Source organism: Medicago sativa, chromosome 1, assembly GCF_051527215.1.
Source record: "Medicago sativa cultivar Bolivia chromosome 1, Bolivia_mono, whole genome shotgun sequence".
NCBI classification, from domain to species: Eukaryota; Viridiplantae; Streptophyta; class Magnoliopsida; order Fabales; family Fabaceae; genus Medicago; species Medicago sativa.
In genome coordinates, this window is record NC_140749.1 from 9,669,766 (window position 1) to 9,688,180 (window position 18,415).

An 18,415-nucleotide genomic window follows, 5' to 3' on the forward strand; every position below is an offset into this window, starting at 1 on the left:
CGTGTTGATGCGAGCATAAGTTGGCAACAGTCAAGACTGTTAAAGGATGGTGATGCAAATTCAAAGTATTTCCATTCTGCTATTTCAAGCCGGCGGCGAAGGAATGCAATTGTTTCTCTTATGGTGAATGGTAACTTGGTGGAAGGTGTGCAGCCTATTCGGGATGCAGTTTTCAATCATTTCAGAGATCATTTTGCAACTCAAAATTTTATAAGACCGGGGGCAGGAAATTTACTCTTCAAGAGCTTAACTTATGCCAAAGGAGGTAGGTTGATAAAGCCATTTTTGGAACAAGAGGTGAAAGCAGCAGTTTGGGACTGTGAGAGCTATAAAAGTCCCGGACCAGACGAGGTCAATTTCGGTTTCATAAAGTATTTTTGGGAAGACATTAAAGGTGATGTGATGCGTTTTCTATCAGATTTTCATTGAAATGGTAAGTTGGCGCGAGGTATCAACTATACTTTTGTAGCTCTTATTCCTAAAATTGAAAGCCCGCAGAGATTGAATGATTTCAGACCTATTTCTTTAGTGGGATGTCTGTATAAAATTTTATCCAAAGTGTTAGCGTATTGGTTGCGTTTGGTTATTAGAGGTTTGATATCAGAGACTCAGTCAGCTTTTGTGAAGGATCGACAAATTTTGGATGGTGTTTTAATTGCTAATGAGGTGGTAGATGAGGCTCGTAAGACAAAGAAAGAGTTGATGCTTTTTAAAGTTGATTTTGAAAAAGCATATGACTCGGTAGATTGGGGGTATTTGGATGTGGTTATGAAAAAAATGGCGTTTCCGGTCTTGTGGAGAAAATGGATAAAAGAATGTGTGTCAACTGCAACTGCTTCAATTCTGGTTAATGGAAGCCCTACTGATGAATTTCCATTGAAAAGGGGGCTAAGACAAGGGGATCCTCTTTCTCCTTTTCTTTTTCTGTTAGCAGCTGAAGGTTTAAACGTTATGATGAAGTCTGCTGTGGAAAATAATTTGTTTACGGGTTATGCGGTTGGTGCATCTAACTCTGTGGTGGTGTCCCATCTGCAGTTCGCCGATGATACGTTACTTCTGGGTACTAAGAGTTGGGCCAATGTTCGATCATTGAGGGCGGTGTTGAATTTGTTTGCAGATATGTCAGGTTTAAAAGTAAATTTTCATAAGAGTTTACTGGTAGGAATTAATATTGGGATCTCGTGGTTGACGGAGGCGGCATCTATTTTAAATTGTAAGGTGGGTAAAATTCCGTTTCTGTATCTTGGTCTCTCAATTGGTGGTGATCCTCAAAGGTTAGCTTTTTGGGAACCTATGGTGTCTACTATTAAATCTAGACTGTCGAGGTGGCAGAGTCGCTTTCTATCTTTTGGGGGTCGTTTGATTCTTCTCAAGTCTGTCCTGACCTCGCTTCCTGTCTACGCTCTTTCCTTCTTCAAAGCTCCGTCAGGTATAATCTCTTCCAATGAAACTTTATTTAAATTTTTTTTTGGGGAGGGAGTGAGGATAATAGGAAAATTTCCTGGATTGCTTGGAGCTCTGTTTGTTTAGGTAAAGAGTATGGAGGGCTGGGGGTGAAGAAGTTGAGGGAGTTTAATATAACCTTGTTAGGTAAATGGTGCTGGCGGATGTTGGTGGATAGAGGTGGGTTTTGGTATAGGGTGTTAGTGGCGAGATATGGTGAGGTGGCTGGGAGGTTGGAGGTTGGGGGCCGGAGTGTCTCTTCTTGGTGGAGGGAGGTAGTGAAGATTAGGGATGGGGTTTAGGGCGAAAATGGTGGTTGGTTTGGTGAAAGAGTATCGAAGGTGTTAGGTGATGGGAAGAACACGTTCTTTTGGTTAGATAACTGGTTAGGAGATGTCCCTTTGTGTCAAAGGTTTAGTCGTTTGTTTGATTTAGCGACAAATAAATTAGTTATTGTGGCCGATATGTGTGATCGCGGCTGGGAGGATGGGGGAGAGGCGTGGTGTTGGAGGAGGAGACTGTGGACGTGGGAAGAAGTTATGTTAGAGGTGTGTAGGGAATTACTTGATGGTGTTTTTGTGCAGGCTAATACGGTTGACAGGTGGCAGTGGGATCCAGACATACATCATGGATATACTGTGAGGAGTGCTTATCAGATTCTAACAACTCCGATTTCTTCAACTGTTGATGCATGTAGGGACCTCATTTGGCATAAGCAGGTTCCCCTCAAGGTCTCCATTGTTGCTTGGCGTCTGCTAAAGGACAGGCTCCCAACCAGAAACAATCTTCTTAGGCGCGGTTTAGTGCAAGCGGCGGGGACGTCGTGCGTTGCAGGGTGTGGGTTTGAGGAGACAGCAGCTCACTTGTTTATTCATTGTGACGTGTTCGGTTCGTTGTGGCAGCAGATTAGGGCCTGGATTGGAGTGGCGGGAGTAGACCCACTTAACATCACTGACCATTTTCTACAATTTACTCATTATACAGGTTCATCTAAGGCTCGCCGTTCTTTTCTTCAATTATTGTGGCTTCTTGGTATTTGGCTGATATGGAGTGAACGTAACAATAGAGTATTTAAAAATGTTGAAACTCCTATATTACAGCTTCTAGATAAAGTAAAATTCCACTCATTATGGTGGCTGAAGGCTAATAATGCCAATTTTGTTCATGGTTTGCAGAGATGGTGGTCGGACCCTTTGATTTGTTTGGGTATCGATTGACCAGTTTTTTGTGTATATACTTTGTATGACAGATTGTTTTTTGGGGTGGTCTTTTCGGTACACCTTGTACTGAGGAGCACACACCGCCAATGTTAATATATTCCATTTTTATGTCTTCAAAAAAAAGTTGAATAAAAATAACTTCTTAAGTCATTTCTACGAAATATTTTTTGGCATAATTTGACATAAATGCTGTATATTTCTACAATTTTCAATTTTTTATAATCATTATTTTATTTTTCCATGAGTTTTGTTTCTCTCTCTTTGCTTTTGACATCCACACTAAGTATGTGTTTGGTTTAAAGTTTGGTAATGACAAACGCACGTTTTGAAGCCTTTTTACTGTGATTTGGAAAAACTACTATACGTAGCTTCACTGGATACATGATTTCTTGTCATGGTTTTGGCCTCATGTGAAAATGGCACCGCACAGCCAAACATACAGCGGCGAAGCTCGCACAATTTTTACGAGGGGGCCAAATATTAAAAAGAAATAAAATATATATTTTAAAAATTAATATATTAAACTTAATCAATAAGTAAAATAAATTTACAATAATTTTTACTTATACTTTTTGAAACGACAACGAAGAAAATAAAAGTTAAACATAGTTATTTATAAAAGTTGAGCTTTATAGAGTTGTAAGAACTTAAATTTATCCATAATTGACACTAAACTAAATGTATTATCAATATTTGTGCAATATCATATCTCTTTAAACCAACAAAATTGTTTGGAGTAGCCAAATAATATATTAATGGGATAGCTACGTATAAATCTATACCAATTTTCAAGTTTTTCTTATGCTTTTGGGGTAGCCAATGCTACGTACCCCATGACTATGAAGGGAATCGCCCCTGCAAACATAGACTAATTCGTATATACTTTGGGGAGTTTTTGTGTGTCTAATAGCATAGCTGGTATATAACAAGAAAGTTGAATAAGATTATGATATGAATATAATACATTCTTATCACACTTGAAAAGAGTTGGATCAGTGTAAGAGTTAATAAACTTATATTCTTTCTTCCCTCTTCTAATTAACGCCCCCACCATCTAATCAACTTCCAATACAAAAGTTTCTATATTTGCTCCTTTAACCAGTGCTATGGGGCATTGGTTAACATTTTCCTTATTTTATCTATCTTCATTCTTAAACCATTCAAATATGAGATTGCAGAGAAAAGATTATATATATGTATATAGACATTTGTAAATGTCAACCTATACGTCCCCCTTGTAGCATGTGTGATGGTGAGTGGCTTCAACATGGGTCCACAAAATCATCTAATCATAAGTTGGGTAAATGGTGTGATACTATGACATCCCTCTTAATATAAGAAAGGAATATGTTGTGGAAAACTTATTATTACCCTAACCTCATTGGCTGCCACATCCCACAATTAGGGGTAAAACATGTCTAAAAATTACTTTATGTAACTAAATGACCTCACTTAACTAATGTGATGTCATGTAACCGAAAACAACTAATAGTCTAGCTTATTTGCTCATGAGACTAATGTTTCCATTACATGCCAACTAAACAAAATGAAAAAAAAAATTCTTTTGTAACAAAGGACTAAAAGTCAGATCTACATCAATCAAATACCTTACTCTTATTACATTTCCCAATGTCACTTCAAATTCAAATTTTTGTTTCCCTCCCTTCACTTATTTCAAATTTTCTATTCCTATAAGATACTCTCTTCTCACATAAAATATGTGGGAAGCTATCTTCTCTCCCACTTTTCATTATTTAACTTTTGTCTCTTTTCAACTTCTTGTCTTCAATATCTTTTCTTGTCTTCAATACCTCTACAAAAAGTAAAACAGGGTAAGTAAATGATGAAAAACGAGTAAGTAATTGATGAAAAAAACACGGGTAAGTGAATGATCCTTTTATTTTATTTGTTTTCATTTCTATTGGATTTAAGCAATGTTGTTTTCAAAAATCTATGTAACAAGTAATTTGTCAAAAAAAAATTGAAAGAAAATCTACACAAAATACATGTTTTGACATATTTCTACTTTCTTTCATATACATACTTTCTTGTGTTAAAAAACCAAATCAATAGTACACAAACACACAAATTCCTTACTGCACTTTTTCTTTTTTGTTAATCTCATTATTTGTCATTTTCATCTTCAACTTCATTTTTGTGATCATGGAAATGTTGTTTTTTCCAGGAAAGTTGAACGATGTTTTTATCTCACCAACAAACATCAAAGAAATATATGGATAAATAAATGATGAAAAAATAACTAGAAGAGTTTGATTATGAAGTTTTCTATGTAGTTATATATGTGTTTTTAACTTCTATCAGTTTGTAACAACGGTTGTTAATAAGAAAATAAATATATATGCAAAAGGAAGAAAATAGTTCAGTTATAGTTGTGCCACTTCCAAAGGTAATCCACAATGGATGGAAAACTAATTTTTAAAAATGATAAATTTTAAAGGTAACTCCTTTTGAAAATTTGATTTGAAATACAAATAGAGGAGAATGAGATGATGAGTAATGTGCAATTTTTTTTTTTAAGTCACATGAAGGAGACTGGTTGTGGGTGAAAGGTGGTCGGTGTTGGTAGTACATGGTGGAGATGAAGAAGAAAAAGAAAACTAGAGAGGTTAAGTTGTTTTGGGTTCAGAGAGATTGAAAATGATAATGACTTTGTTTGGTTAAAAAAATTACTATTAATTATTATTAAATAATAACATTAGATAAAAAGTTTGTGTATTTTTTAAGAAAAAGTTGATGTTTGGTAAAGAATATCAGTATATCACGTGTGAACAGTTGATAAATGTGATGATAAAAAAAAATTAAATTAAGCAATAGAATGTAATTTTTTTGTGTATAAGGAGTGGTCGAAAAAATTGTTGCAATGAAAGATGAAGTGGGAGATAAATCAATGCCACTACTGCCTTGTGATGTCTAACAGAGGGAGAATAAAAAATTTAAAAGTTTCAGATTTAAATTTAAATTTATGCCATAATTATAATAGCTGCAATGCCTCTAAAAATATAATAACTGCAATGAAGGGTAATAAATCAACAATAGATACAATGCCTTTAAAAAATTGTGCACACCCAGAAGAAGAAAATAGAAAACATGCATGTTCCAAACAAAATAAACAAAAAGAAGGAATATAAGATTTGTCTGTTTCAGACAAAGTTAATAGTTTAACCAAATAAATGAAGGATCTAAAAAAATGCATATTTACCAAAAAAAAAATGCATATTTTAAAAATAGAGAAGGAAAAAAAAACAGTACCAAATTCTGACCTAGATTTGGACCAAAACATACAAGATGGGAGAAAAGCTCTTTTCCGGCATGGTGGTTGCAAGCTCCGGCGCGGTGGTCAACGACGAAGGTAGTCCGATCTTGATTTTTCTTAATGGGTTTTGTAGAGGAGATGGAGGGGACTCTTTTTATGATGATGATTTTTCAAAATCTTGTATGTGGTTGTCGAGATCTAGCCAAAAAGATGGTTGTAGGGATATTTAAAAACATCTTTGACCTGAAAATAAATTTGATAGAATAAAACTATAGATGAAAAGGAGAGGATGAAGATGGTAGAACAACAAAACGAGGCCGGAAAACACATTGAGGGAGGCCGTAAAATTTGTTGCAGCGGCTAGGGTTTGATAGAGGGTTGGGAGAGTTTTCCAGAACTTCTTTGATGAAGAGAGAGAAAAATAACATTGAAATGAATATTGTGTGTGTTGGATAAAGTTAAATGAAAAATAATAATAATAATAAAAAGAAAATTATAAAAAAAAGACTCTTTGAACCGAGATAGAGAGGAGTATATGCTTTTTTGTTTGAAAATTTGAGAAATTAGTGTAACATAATAATAATAATAATAATAATAATAATAATAATAATAATAATAATAATAATAATAATAATAATTCAATTTACCTAAAAAAATAGTTTAATTAATGATATTTTACACATATGTCTAACTTTTTTTTTAAGGAACACATATATGGAGTGATTAAGGTTAATTGCGACTCCAATCTTCAGATCAAAGGCTGGTGGGGTTTAGGGGCGATTTGCCGTAATGAGGAAGGGCTGGTGATGGTTGCATTGCAGCAGCTTGGAAACGACAAGGAAATGATGAAGTCATCGTCGCTGAAGCTTTTGCTATGTTGGCTTCGCTAACGTTAGCTTTAGACTGTGGATTCAGGAAAGTCATCTGCGAGGGAGACAACGAAAGAGTTACTCTGATGATCTAAAATGAGAAAAAGGAGATTAGATCTTATCTTGGTGAGATTATAAAGGAATTCCGTCAAAGGAACTTCCCTAAAATGCTTAAAAAATGTCACAGGGACTAAAAAGTGTGATTTTATTTTATAGGGACTAAAAACAAAATTGTGAATATTTATAGGGACTAAAAACTTAATTAACCCTTTAAAATATCAGCTCACTTCAATTTTGTAAAGATATTGAATCTTCGACAACTAAAATGTACGGGATACATGGGGTTTGTCTGAAGTTTTCTAAATAACTTAAATGCATGTCAGAATTGTGCATTGACAAAATTTTCAAACGTAACTCAAATACACGGGATACGTTGTCACTGACTAAACTAACTTTGTAACACAGGACAAGTTGATATTTACGAAAAAATTGTTCTTGCAAAAACGTTTATATTATTTAGAATATCACTGGCTTTAATTTTACAATTATATCGAACCTTCATCAACTAAAATGTGCGGGATAAGTTTTCATTGACTAAACTAACCTTGATTTACATGACAAGTTGTCATTTATAAACTATTGTTATTGCTAACACATTTAAACCATTTAGAATATCATCGCCTCACTTTAATTCTATAATGATATACAACACTTATCAACTAAAATGCACGGGATCGATGGACATTGACTAAAATTTCGTAGATAACCGAAATGCATGAAAGAAGTGGGCATTGACTGACATTTTTAAAGGAACGTAAATGTATGGGATAAGTTGTCACTGACTAAACTAACTTTGATACACGGAATAAATTGTTATTTATAAAACTTTGTTCATGTGAAAACATTCCGGCTATTTTTAATATCACCCCACTTCAATTCTATAATGATAATGAACCCTCATAAACTAAAATGAACGGGATAAATGGGCATTGACTAAAATTTCAAAAATAAATCAAATTCACGGGATAAGTTTTTCATGCTAAATCGTTTAAATTATTTAGAATATCATCACTTCAATTCAATTCTACAATGATATTACACACTTATAAACAAAAATGCATGAGACTTGTCGACATTGATTAAAAATGCATGTTAATGTCAAGTCAAACTAATTTTGATACACGAGACAAGTTGATATTTACGAAAAAAATTGTTCTTGCTAAAACGTTTATACTATTTAGAATATCACGTGGCTTTAATTCTACAATTATATCGAACCTTCATAGACTAAAATGCACGGGGATAAATTTTCATTGACTAAACTAACCTTGATTTACAGGACAAGTTGTCATTTCTAAAAAATTGTTCTAGCTAAAACGTTTAAACTATTTACAATAGCATCGCCTCACTTTAATTCTAGAATGATATTGAACACTTATCAACTAATGATATTGAACTCTCATAAACTAAAATGCACGTGATAAACGAGCATTGATTAACATTTCAAAAATAAATCAAATTCACGGGGTAAGTTTTTCTTGCTAAAATGTTTAAACTATTTAGAATATCATCACTTCAAATCAATTCTACAATGATACTACACACTTATCAATTAAAGTACACAAGATAAGTCGACATTGATTAAAAATGTGTGGGAGAAGTGAGCATCGACAAAAATTTCAGAAGTAACATAAATACACGGGAGAAGTTGTCATTGACTAAACAAACTTCGATACACATAACAAATTGTTATTTATAAAAAAATTGTTCCTTTTAAACCGTCATGCTATTTATAATATCACCTCTTTAAATAATTATTATGCACATGACAAGTAGTCACTGCTAAAAAGTTAAAAGTAATTGCTATACACAGGACATGTTTTTTGAAGGAAAAAACTAAAAAAAACAAAAATACACGGGTCATGTTACTAATATAAATTTTAAAATAATTATGATTCACGGGATAATTCATCGCTGATACATATTATAAAATTATTGTTATATACAGTTAAAACTCTATAAATTAATAATGTGAGGACCGGAGAAATTTATTAATTTAGAGAGTTATTAATTTATCGATAAATTAATAATTATTAATTTAAAGAGTTTTTAAGTAATTATATTGTACATACCAAACAAAAGGGCAAATTAGTCTATGCCTCTTAGAATTACGTTGCAGCGAACCTTGGGACTCAACGTAAATTAGTAACTACTGTGTTCATATGCATTAGAAATCAATAATGACTTTTGAAGTACAGTAAATGTAAACAAGAGGAACAAATGTGTTCAATGTATTCTTGATATATTTTTTTTTTCAGTTTCTTTGAATTATTAATTTATGATTTTCTTGAGACCGAAAATTATAAAGGGATCTCCCGAAATATTAGTATCTTATTATTTTATCAAGTTTTTCAATTTTTTACACTGGCCCAAGTCGGGACCGGACAAATTTATTATTTTAGAGAGTTTATTAATTTACCGAGTATTAATTTAAAGAGTTTCTACTGTATATAATTATTATACAACATGTGACAAGTCATCGCTAATACATATGATAAAATTTATTATACACGGGACAAATTATCACTTCTTGAAAGTTAAAAATAATAATTATAACCGGAAAATGTTGTCATTGATAAACTTTTAAAATGATTATTGTACACATCCTTGAAAAAAATGATTATTGTACACATGACAAGTTGACAAACATATTTTAAATTTTTATAAGTCGATGTATTTTTCAGAAGGAAAATTAGATAAATTGATATTATTATTGTTTAAACCTGCAAATAATTTTTTTTTTGAAATTATATAAATCGTTCGCACCGTGAATAATACCGACAAGTTAAGAAATAAATAATAAACGGTAAAAATTAATAATAATAATAATAATATCGACATTTAAATGGTATAAATATATATATATATATATTATAAAATTAGTAATAATTAACTTTTAAATGGTATAAATTTAAACTATTTACAAATATTTAATGACGAGTTCAAACTATTAAAAATCATCCCCGATCAACCGGTACCCGTGCGGATGCACGGGTATTTTACTAGTTAATTCCTAAAAGTCTAATGCTACATTTCTATCATTTCATAAAAAAAGGCTAAATTTCTATCAAAAAAAAGAAAAAAGTCTAATGCTATAAGTATTATATAGTAACATCGTACAAAGTTCCTTTGAGCCAAAAGCAGACATCACATTTCCTTTTTATTATTAAAACCATAATTGATAGCATGAAGTCCATACGTGTTATTAATAGGTAGTAAGGTTACGGGACAAGTAGTGGTTAATTATAAGTCCTAAACCTTTTGTCTAATCATATGTGCATGTGTGGGTTAGGAGAAATCATGGGGTGAAATTAGGCGTGGGAAAAAGGCTATATCAAAAATAAATAATGGTGACTTTGATTAAGGGTCCCAAAATTTGATAATGGTTAGGGTGTGGATCAGTGGATATGTATTTTTTTGGTTGGCAAATTGTCCATTTTAGGGGACCATATGGCTCCCTTTAAGCCAAACCCTCTGGATCTTGCTCCACTTACATTGTTTTTAGAATAAGTTCCACGTTTTAGGTTATGTGCTGTTTGAGTTTACAACTTGTAGATTCTGCCCAGGTTTTATGCTGTTTAATTAAAGGTTAGCAATGTAGTTGTGCTACTGACACCTTTCCATTACTCATACTCTTATAGTATTTCTTCATTTTTTAAACCTAACAAGCTACATGAATATGATGGTTTGGATTCTTTTTTATTTTACAAAGGTTTATAATCTCTTTATTTACTCAAGTGCCAATTTGAAAAAAGAGAGCAAGGTCAGTAGGCTCATATTAGAACTTAGACATTTTATATAAAATTTATTAAAGTTCAAATCACTAATACCATGGCATGAATGTCATTTTATTTTAAGCCGGTTAATTAACTCTTTTTATGTCGGATTCCGAGCATCTTAGGATGTTTTGGGTTAGTATATGGGGTACTTTCTAATCTGGTTTTTACCCGGCTTAAAAACTCATGTTTTAAGATGGTTTAGTATTAGTGTTAAAAACAGTCTTAAGACACTATTATACACATGCTTAATTTTTTTTTAAAAGGTTTAGAATCTTTTGTTCCTTGTTGAGTAAGTCCCAATTTGAAATATGAGATACTCATATTTTATAACCGATGTTTTTAAGCACAAACTATTAAAGTTGAAATTTGAAAAAATTTCAACTTGATTTGACGACTTAGATTGCATTACTAGGTCGAATGTGTGCTATCTTTCCGTAGACGGTTTAATTGATGTTGTTTTTGACAACATGTTATGTTTTCAAAGAGTTCAATTTCTCTATATACAGTTTCGGTATAAGTTATTTTACATATTGTTATATATTATGATGCAATGACATGATAATCCTTTAATAAACATAACAACTTTACGTAATACATGATGATTTGAGAATAGAAAGCTACACATGAACGAAAGACAAACGGATAACAAGTTGTGTCGTTAATCCTTTCTGCATGAAAAAATCAATCATCTTAAAAATTACATCCTTAGACTTAGGAGACACGACATTACTAGAAATGATTATTTCAATTTTTTGTATAAGATCCACAACTTATGGTGTTAGGAAGTCAAAAGTGTCAAACACAAATGATGTAAAAGCATATTGCTCGTTAGAACAAGAATTCTCATGTTTGACCACTTTGCATGAAGCTGCTTTCATAGTTGTCTGCTCCACAGTAAAAGTCTTGATCTTCAATCCTACAAATGGAAACACCTTAGTCAAGTACACACATGCATGTTTCTCTCCACATGTTAATATATATAGGTTTTGCTAGAAAACACCTTTTATGAGGGTGCCTTTTAGCAAGTTATTCTATGAACATTTGTTAAAAGACACCAACTAATTTTTATGAAGGTGTCTTTTAGCAAAGTTATAACTAAAAAGTGGAAATCACATCTTGAGGTGTGGGTTGCTAAAAGACACCTTCATGGGTGGCTTCTAGTAAAACCCTATATATATATATATATATATATCAAGTGAGAGCACTAGTTATTATGAGAGATGAGAGGAGTAAATAACAGCCCTTGGATTTAAATCAATGATTGTAATTGAGTTTAAGTTTTCTAACTGCACCTCATACTATAATTTCTCGCTCACTCTTCACTCTCACAGACTGCCTACCCGTCCATCTTCTTCACTCTCACTTTTTTTGTTTGTTTGTTAATATGCAGATTTTTTCCAAAGGAATTGAAATATAATGAAGTTTAAACTGTGAAAACTAAAAATCTGAAATCTATTGAATTGATTCTTTGTAAAAAAAAAAAAAATTGATGGAATCCACTGCTCTTAATACCCAGAATTTGATTTAAAAAAAAAAAAAACCCAGAAATATATCCAGTTCTCATGATGATTAACGCAACAACTATAAAATCATGGATTTTCTCATGAGTCCAAACTACAATGGCTTTTCACTTATGTTATCAAGCTTAAGCTCGATCCAATATGTTTGCAAGCTAAATAATTCATTTTGTAAAACAAAGAAAAAAAGTGTGTGTTTTATAGTATCAAATCACATTCCTATATGTTATTTGGTAAATAAGTATAAAAATATTTTCAAAATTTATTTAATTTAGAAATATATAAAAGTTTAAAAAATACAAAATAATGTGAGTAATAGTAAAAAAAAAAAATTATAGGTGGTTGCATTTTATTCTCATGAGTTGTGAAAATGTTAAATTCTTACTCTTTCTCATGAGGATAACAAGAAAAAGAAGTTGTGTGTAAATAATATTTCTAAAATACTATTCACCACTTGCTTGACAACAACAAAGCTCAATTTTTTGGTTAGTTGAAAGCGAAGCACAAAAATATTGCTTTTGACTATCATTGGTGGGAGTAAGGTGTTCCTTACTTGTTTCTTATGTAACTTAATTTTTCTCTGTTTTTCTCTAGCACACCATATGCAGAGCAATCAAAGAAGTTTGGTTATTGAAAATAAACAGAAACTTCTTTGCTAAAAGTACAAATATTATGATGATGGAATTCTATTTTAGCACACCTTATGCAGGATAAGCAAAGAAGTTTGGTTATTGAAATTTATTTTGAGGTAGTTTTTACTTTTATGAATATAATCCTAAAAGTAAAAATTACCTCAAAATAAATTTGTAAAACTAAAAACAAACATGAAAATGATATATTCTCAATCTCACATTCACAATAATAACATTGATCTCTAAAAGTCTCTGTGAGCATAACTTAGGTGGCAGGGACATGCATTGTTATATGCAGGAGCCGGGGTTCGAACCCCAGACATCTCACTTATTTATTCTGAAAAAGATGAATTCTAACAACTAGACTACTTGATAAAAAAAAAAAAAACATTGGTCTCTAAAAAAAACATTAGTAGCATAGAAAAAGACACACTCTAAATGACACGATACACAAAATGGATTCATATGGATACAATAAAAATATTTACATTGCCATTAATATACAAATTAAATCTATGTATCTAATTATAAATTGAAAGTGTATTGTAATCATAATATTTCATGTTTATTTTTCTACAATAGAGAATAACAACCATGATGATCATGTCAAAATATAATTATTTATATAATACAATATTTCTCATGATGTGAATGAACAAAAAAGCACATCATTGCATTTTGCAAATGGATTATCATCATTACTTAATTACTATTTTTCAAATGCTTTTAATTGGATACTCATGACAATCCTTAAGAAAAAACAATACTCATGACAAAAAAACAAATCAATAGAATAATCATTCAATGGTGCTTGTGTGTCTCTGATATCATGATTTATTATAAATTTTAAAATAATTGCTTTCAAAATTATATTTATATATTACACTAGAATATATTTCTGCGAGAACAATTTAATTTCTTAATTGTCCATTCTTATTTGTCCTCTCTAAAAAAATTGATGATTCATTTTTAACTTATTATACATGTACATATTATTTCTTGAATATTTTTCTCTTTAACATATGTTTTAGTGTGCGTGAACCAGACATTATCTCCATCATTGCATGTAACATAAAACTAATCTCTTGAACAGGGTAAGACTGCAATGAATGACAAAACAATTCTTCAATGAGTGACTAATCTCTCTGCATGTTTCTCTGCATGTTTGGTTTCACTTTTAGAGGAAACAAAATTGATTTTGAAGGTATAGATTTGTAACTTTTGATCATAAAATAAATTTTTACACATAAATTTAAAAGTTTACCCACTTTTACACGAATGGATCCAAACATAAATCACTTTTAACCATAATTAATTTTACAGAACTAGTTCATTCAAAATCAATTATTGTCAACGCATAACCAAACATACATTTAACATTGTTGTATTCTCACAGTCAGATTTGAATTCAGAACATTTGGCTAGGCTAGAAAAAAATTCTTACTATCTTATCCAAATGTTTTTGGGTCTCTTTAACATATCTTTAGGTAAGGACTTTTACAACAAACCATTTGCTAAATAATTTTGATTAAATTTCTTTTTGATGGTTGGAAACTTAATAAAATTAACATCTATCAATTATCCAGGGTAAACTTCTGGTTTAAAAAATGTATCTAAGGTAAATAGTTCAATTAAAATTTTAGAGAAAGACTTCATTCGTTTTTTTTTTTTTTTTGAGAAAGGCTTCATTCTTTTACAGATTTAGGGTATGTTTGGTTGTCAAGAGAAGTTGTAAAGAGAGAAATAGGTGAGAGAGAGATTGAGAAGAGAGAAAGATGTGAGAAATGTGATAGATTTGAGGTATTGTTTGGTAGACGAGAGATAGAAGAGAAATAGAGAAGAGAGAAATGTAATAACATTTTGAATTGACCAATAAGCCCCTTCACAAAAATATATATAATCTTAATTATATATCTTTTTGTAAAATTTAAATTTACTTTTTTTAAATCTATTATTCTTTTTATAAAACTAAATATATTGTTATCACTCTTTAATAGAAATTGGGAATCTCTTGTAAAAAAAAAAAAAAATTGTGAATCTTGAGTTTTAAAATAATTGTTATTCCGAAGAAAAAAAAATGTCATTAGCTTTTAACTAAATAACTAACATAGCAAGCACCACAAAAATAAAAAAACTAAATAGGTAACATAGTAAAAAAAAAAAAATTAAAACGTGAGAGGCCCTTGTGATTGTACAAAAAATATTAAAACGTGAGAGGCCCTTGTGATTGTACAGCAAATAAACTATGAAAACATGGACAATATCGTAATTATAGCACTAGTCAGCCTTTCTCTCCTTTTTCTTCGCATTGCAGAGAAGAAAGTAAAAAGTTGAAATTTGATCTCTTCAATTTCTCTCCTGAACCAAACAAAAGAAATTCACTATCTCTTCTCAACTTCTCTCTCCTCTATTTCTCTCTTCTCTATTTCTCTCGAAACAAACAAAGGCTTAAGGTGTAGTTGTTCAAGTGTGGGGTGTTAGTAACAAAATCCATAGTTTTGTTGCAGAGTGGTAGAAACTCAGCCTGATAAACACAAGTCCGAAGGTTATAATGGGTCAAGCATAGTTGGCTTGGGTTTTTCAAACAAAAATGATAAATATTGCTCTTTAGGTACTTATGAATTGCTTACAGGCAGTTTGAACTACCAAAAATACTCCAACGACAATTAATTATTGTTCTTCTATAAACGATAGTTAGTTGCCGTTTGTAGAAACGTTGTTAAGTATGAATTAAAAATTAAAACACGGTACATAATGGAATACACAATCAAGGCACAAAACAACTTGTCTAGAAACACATGACATTCAAAATCACCATTCAACAAACTGTAATTTGTCAAACAACAATTACCTCTCATAATCAACAACAATACTTTGTTTCATACTTTAATAATATTACATCAATTCAACATTATATCAACAATACACAAATGATTGAATTCAATGACATTTAAATAATATGAAAATCAACAACACCAGACAACATTACATCACATAACTTATAAGTGCACAACATGACATCAACAAAATTTTATCATTCCTTCAAAAAAAAAAAATCATCATATTCTATAAAGGCTTAATTGCACTTTTGCCCCCTATATTTTGCCAATTGTGCGATTTTGCACCCCATTGTTTCAAACGAGCGATTTTGCACCCCATAGTTTTCCCCCTTTATGATTTTGCACCCCAAAAAATCAAAAAAATATTCAGTTTTTTTCCAAAAAATTTAAAAAATCGAAAAAAAAAAGAAAATATAATCAGATTTTTTTAAAAATTCTGGAATTTAATTTTCAAAATTTTAAAAAAAGGTCAGATTTTTTTAAAAAAATTCTGGAAAAAAATTTAATTTTTTAAAATCTGGATACCAATTTAAAAAAAGGTCAGATTTTTTTTAAAAAATTCTGGAAAAAAATTTAATTTTTAAAAATCTGGATACCAATTTAAAAAAAGGTCAGATTTTTTTAAAAAATTCTAGAAAAAAATTTAATTTTTAAAAATCTGGATATCAATTTAAAAAAAGGTCAGATTTTTTTAAAATTTACTTTTTTTTTTGTATTTTGAAAATTAAATTCCAGAATTTTAAAAAAAATCTGATTATATTTTCTAATTTTTTTTCTATTTTTTTCGATTTTTTAAATTTTTTGGAAAAAAACTGAATATTTTTTTGATTTTTTGGGGTGCAAAATCAGAAAGGGGGAAAACTATGGGGTGCAAAATCGCTCGTTTGAAACAATGGGGGTGCAAAATCGCACAATTGGCAAAATATAGGGTGCAAAATCGCTCGTTTGAAACAATGGGGTGCAAAATCGCACAATTGGCAAAATATAGGGGGCAAAAGTGCAATTAAGCCTTCTATAAAATAAAAACGCTATTTTTATATTTAGTTTCAATGAACTATAAAAAGGTCATAACCCTTGAAATGGACACACTCCAAAATCTCTGGTTAACACCAACGAACCAACTCAATTGAGTTTTTGTAAGTGTAAAATTAGTTAGTATAATAACATTGCAGAGACATTTGATAAGTTGAAATGTGAATACAAATCCACAACTCTTTATTTCTCAATGTTCGGTGTATAAATTTCGTCGTTAGACTCCTCGTAACAGTGAGAGAGAGAAAAACATTATTTCTTCCATTGGAATGGGTATTAGTTAAACTTTTATAATGTACCTTTTTTTAAAAAATAAAGCCACAATGGAAATCAAATAAGACAGAAGAAAAGACCCACAATGGAGATGAGACAAAAATGATTCACAAGGATTATAAAGAATTTCACAGTAACCGTAGGGATTGAGTACGTAGAGACTACATAGTAACTGAGCTGGAATTATGTCGGCGGTTTGTTTTCTAATCTTGGATCATGTGTTTTATTTTTTTATGCACTTCCATTTTCCATAATGGATAAAAATTTCATGATATATGGCAAAGTAAAGCAAATTTTATTATTATTGATCTAAAGAAGATACATAAAAAAAATTAGATAAGAAAAGATAAATAAATAGATAAGATATTGTTGTTTGTAACTAACCTAAGTTCCTAATCATCACTTATAGTTTCTGAGTTTATATTGACTTTGAAGTTTGAAGTTTGTTTTAGCAAACTAGTAATGCCGTTTTTTGGTGGTAATGAAAGTAATGTCATTTACTCAAACTATGCCATTAATTAATTAATACTAGACCATCGACCCGTGCTCCGCACGGGTCCTACCAGCTTACACATGCCCGTTTGAAATTACGATTATTATTCTCTTTCAATATTAATAAGGGAGTTGGTTATAACTAAATCAATTTAAGTAATATTTTTATAAAATTTCAATTGCGATAAATATTAGTAATTGACTTTTGTTAATAGTCATTGGACGGGTGTTACCGACTGTAATAAAAATCAATAAGTGATCTGAGACCTGTGTGTTGTACGGGTCTGATGTGCTATCTACTATTAGAGTATATTATTATTATTAGTATTATTTATAAATCAACATATATCAAATAATATTTTTTTTATCTCATATGGTGTTATCCCAGTGGCTAAGTTGAGTTCTTAAATGAGTATAAGAAGAAGGTCTAGACTCTAGAGTTCAATCCATATAAATCACATTTGGCAGAATATGCTTAATATTTAGTATCATAACTCAAATATATTTTCTCTTCCCACCAACTATTATATACCACGAAGTAAAAGTGAATGCAATTATAAGTACTTAAGTAGCGTTATTTTTATACTAAAATTGTGTACTTACACCGCAGTACCCTATAATCTGCTCAAGAGAATTGTAATTATTTTTGTCTTGACACCGTTACATCTTATATAGCATATTATAGCATATTATGGCTCTCAATCATTAAAGTATACATTGTTGGAACTTACTGGTCTTTGCTACGTTCCAAGACAAATGTTATGCGCATACATCATATCTACTCCTTTCGTTCTATAATGAGTTATCCATTTATAAAATATAAAATAAAATAGTGCCAAAATGAATGACTCTTTTGATATTCAAAACATTATAAATTACTTATTTTCAATTCTACCATCTAACTAATACTACATTCATCACTTCAAAGTTAATATATTCTACTATACATTTTTTTTTAATATATTCCACTATAATAAAGGAAAA

At 30.8% G+C, this 18,415-nt stretch overlaps 1 long non-coding RNA gene across 1 annotated transcript; it reads right to left on the bottom strand.

The window, feature by feature from the left end:
- Positions 1 to 4,078: 4,078 nt before the first annotated feature.
- Positions 4,079 to 7,509, bottom strand: LOC146952444 (uncharacterized). Its single transcript, XR_015006298.1, has 2 exons — positions 5,945 to 7,509; positions 4,079 to 4,476 (listed from the first exon to the last, which is right to left on the bottom strand). It is a non-coding gene; the product is annotated as an uncharacterized LOC146952444 (long non-coding RNA).
- Positions 7,510 to 18,415: the final 10,906 nt, after the last annotated feature.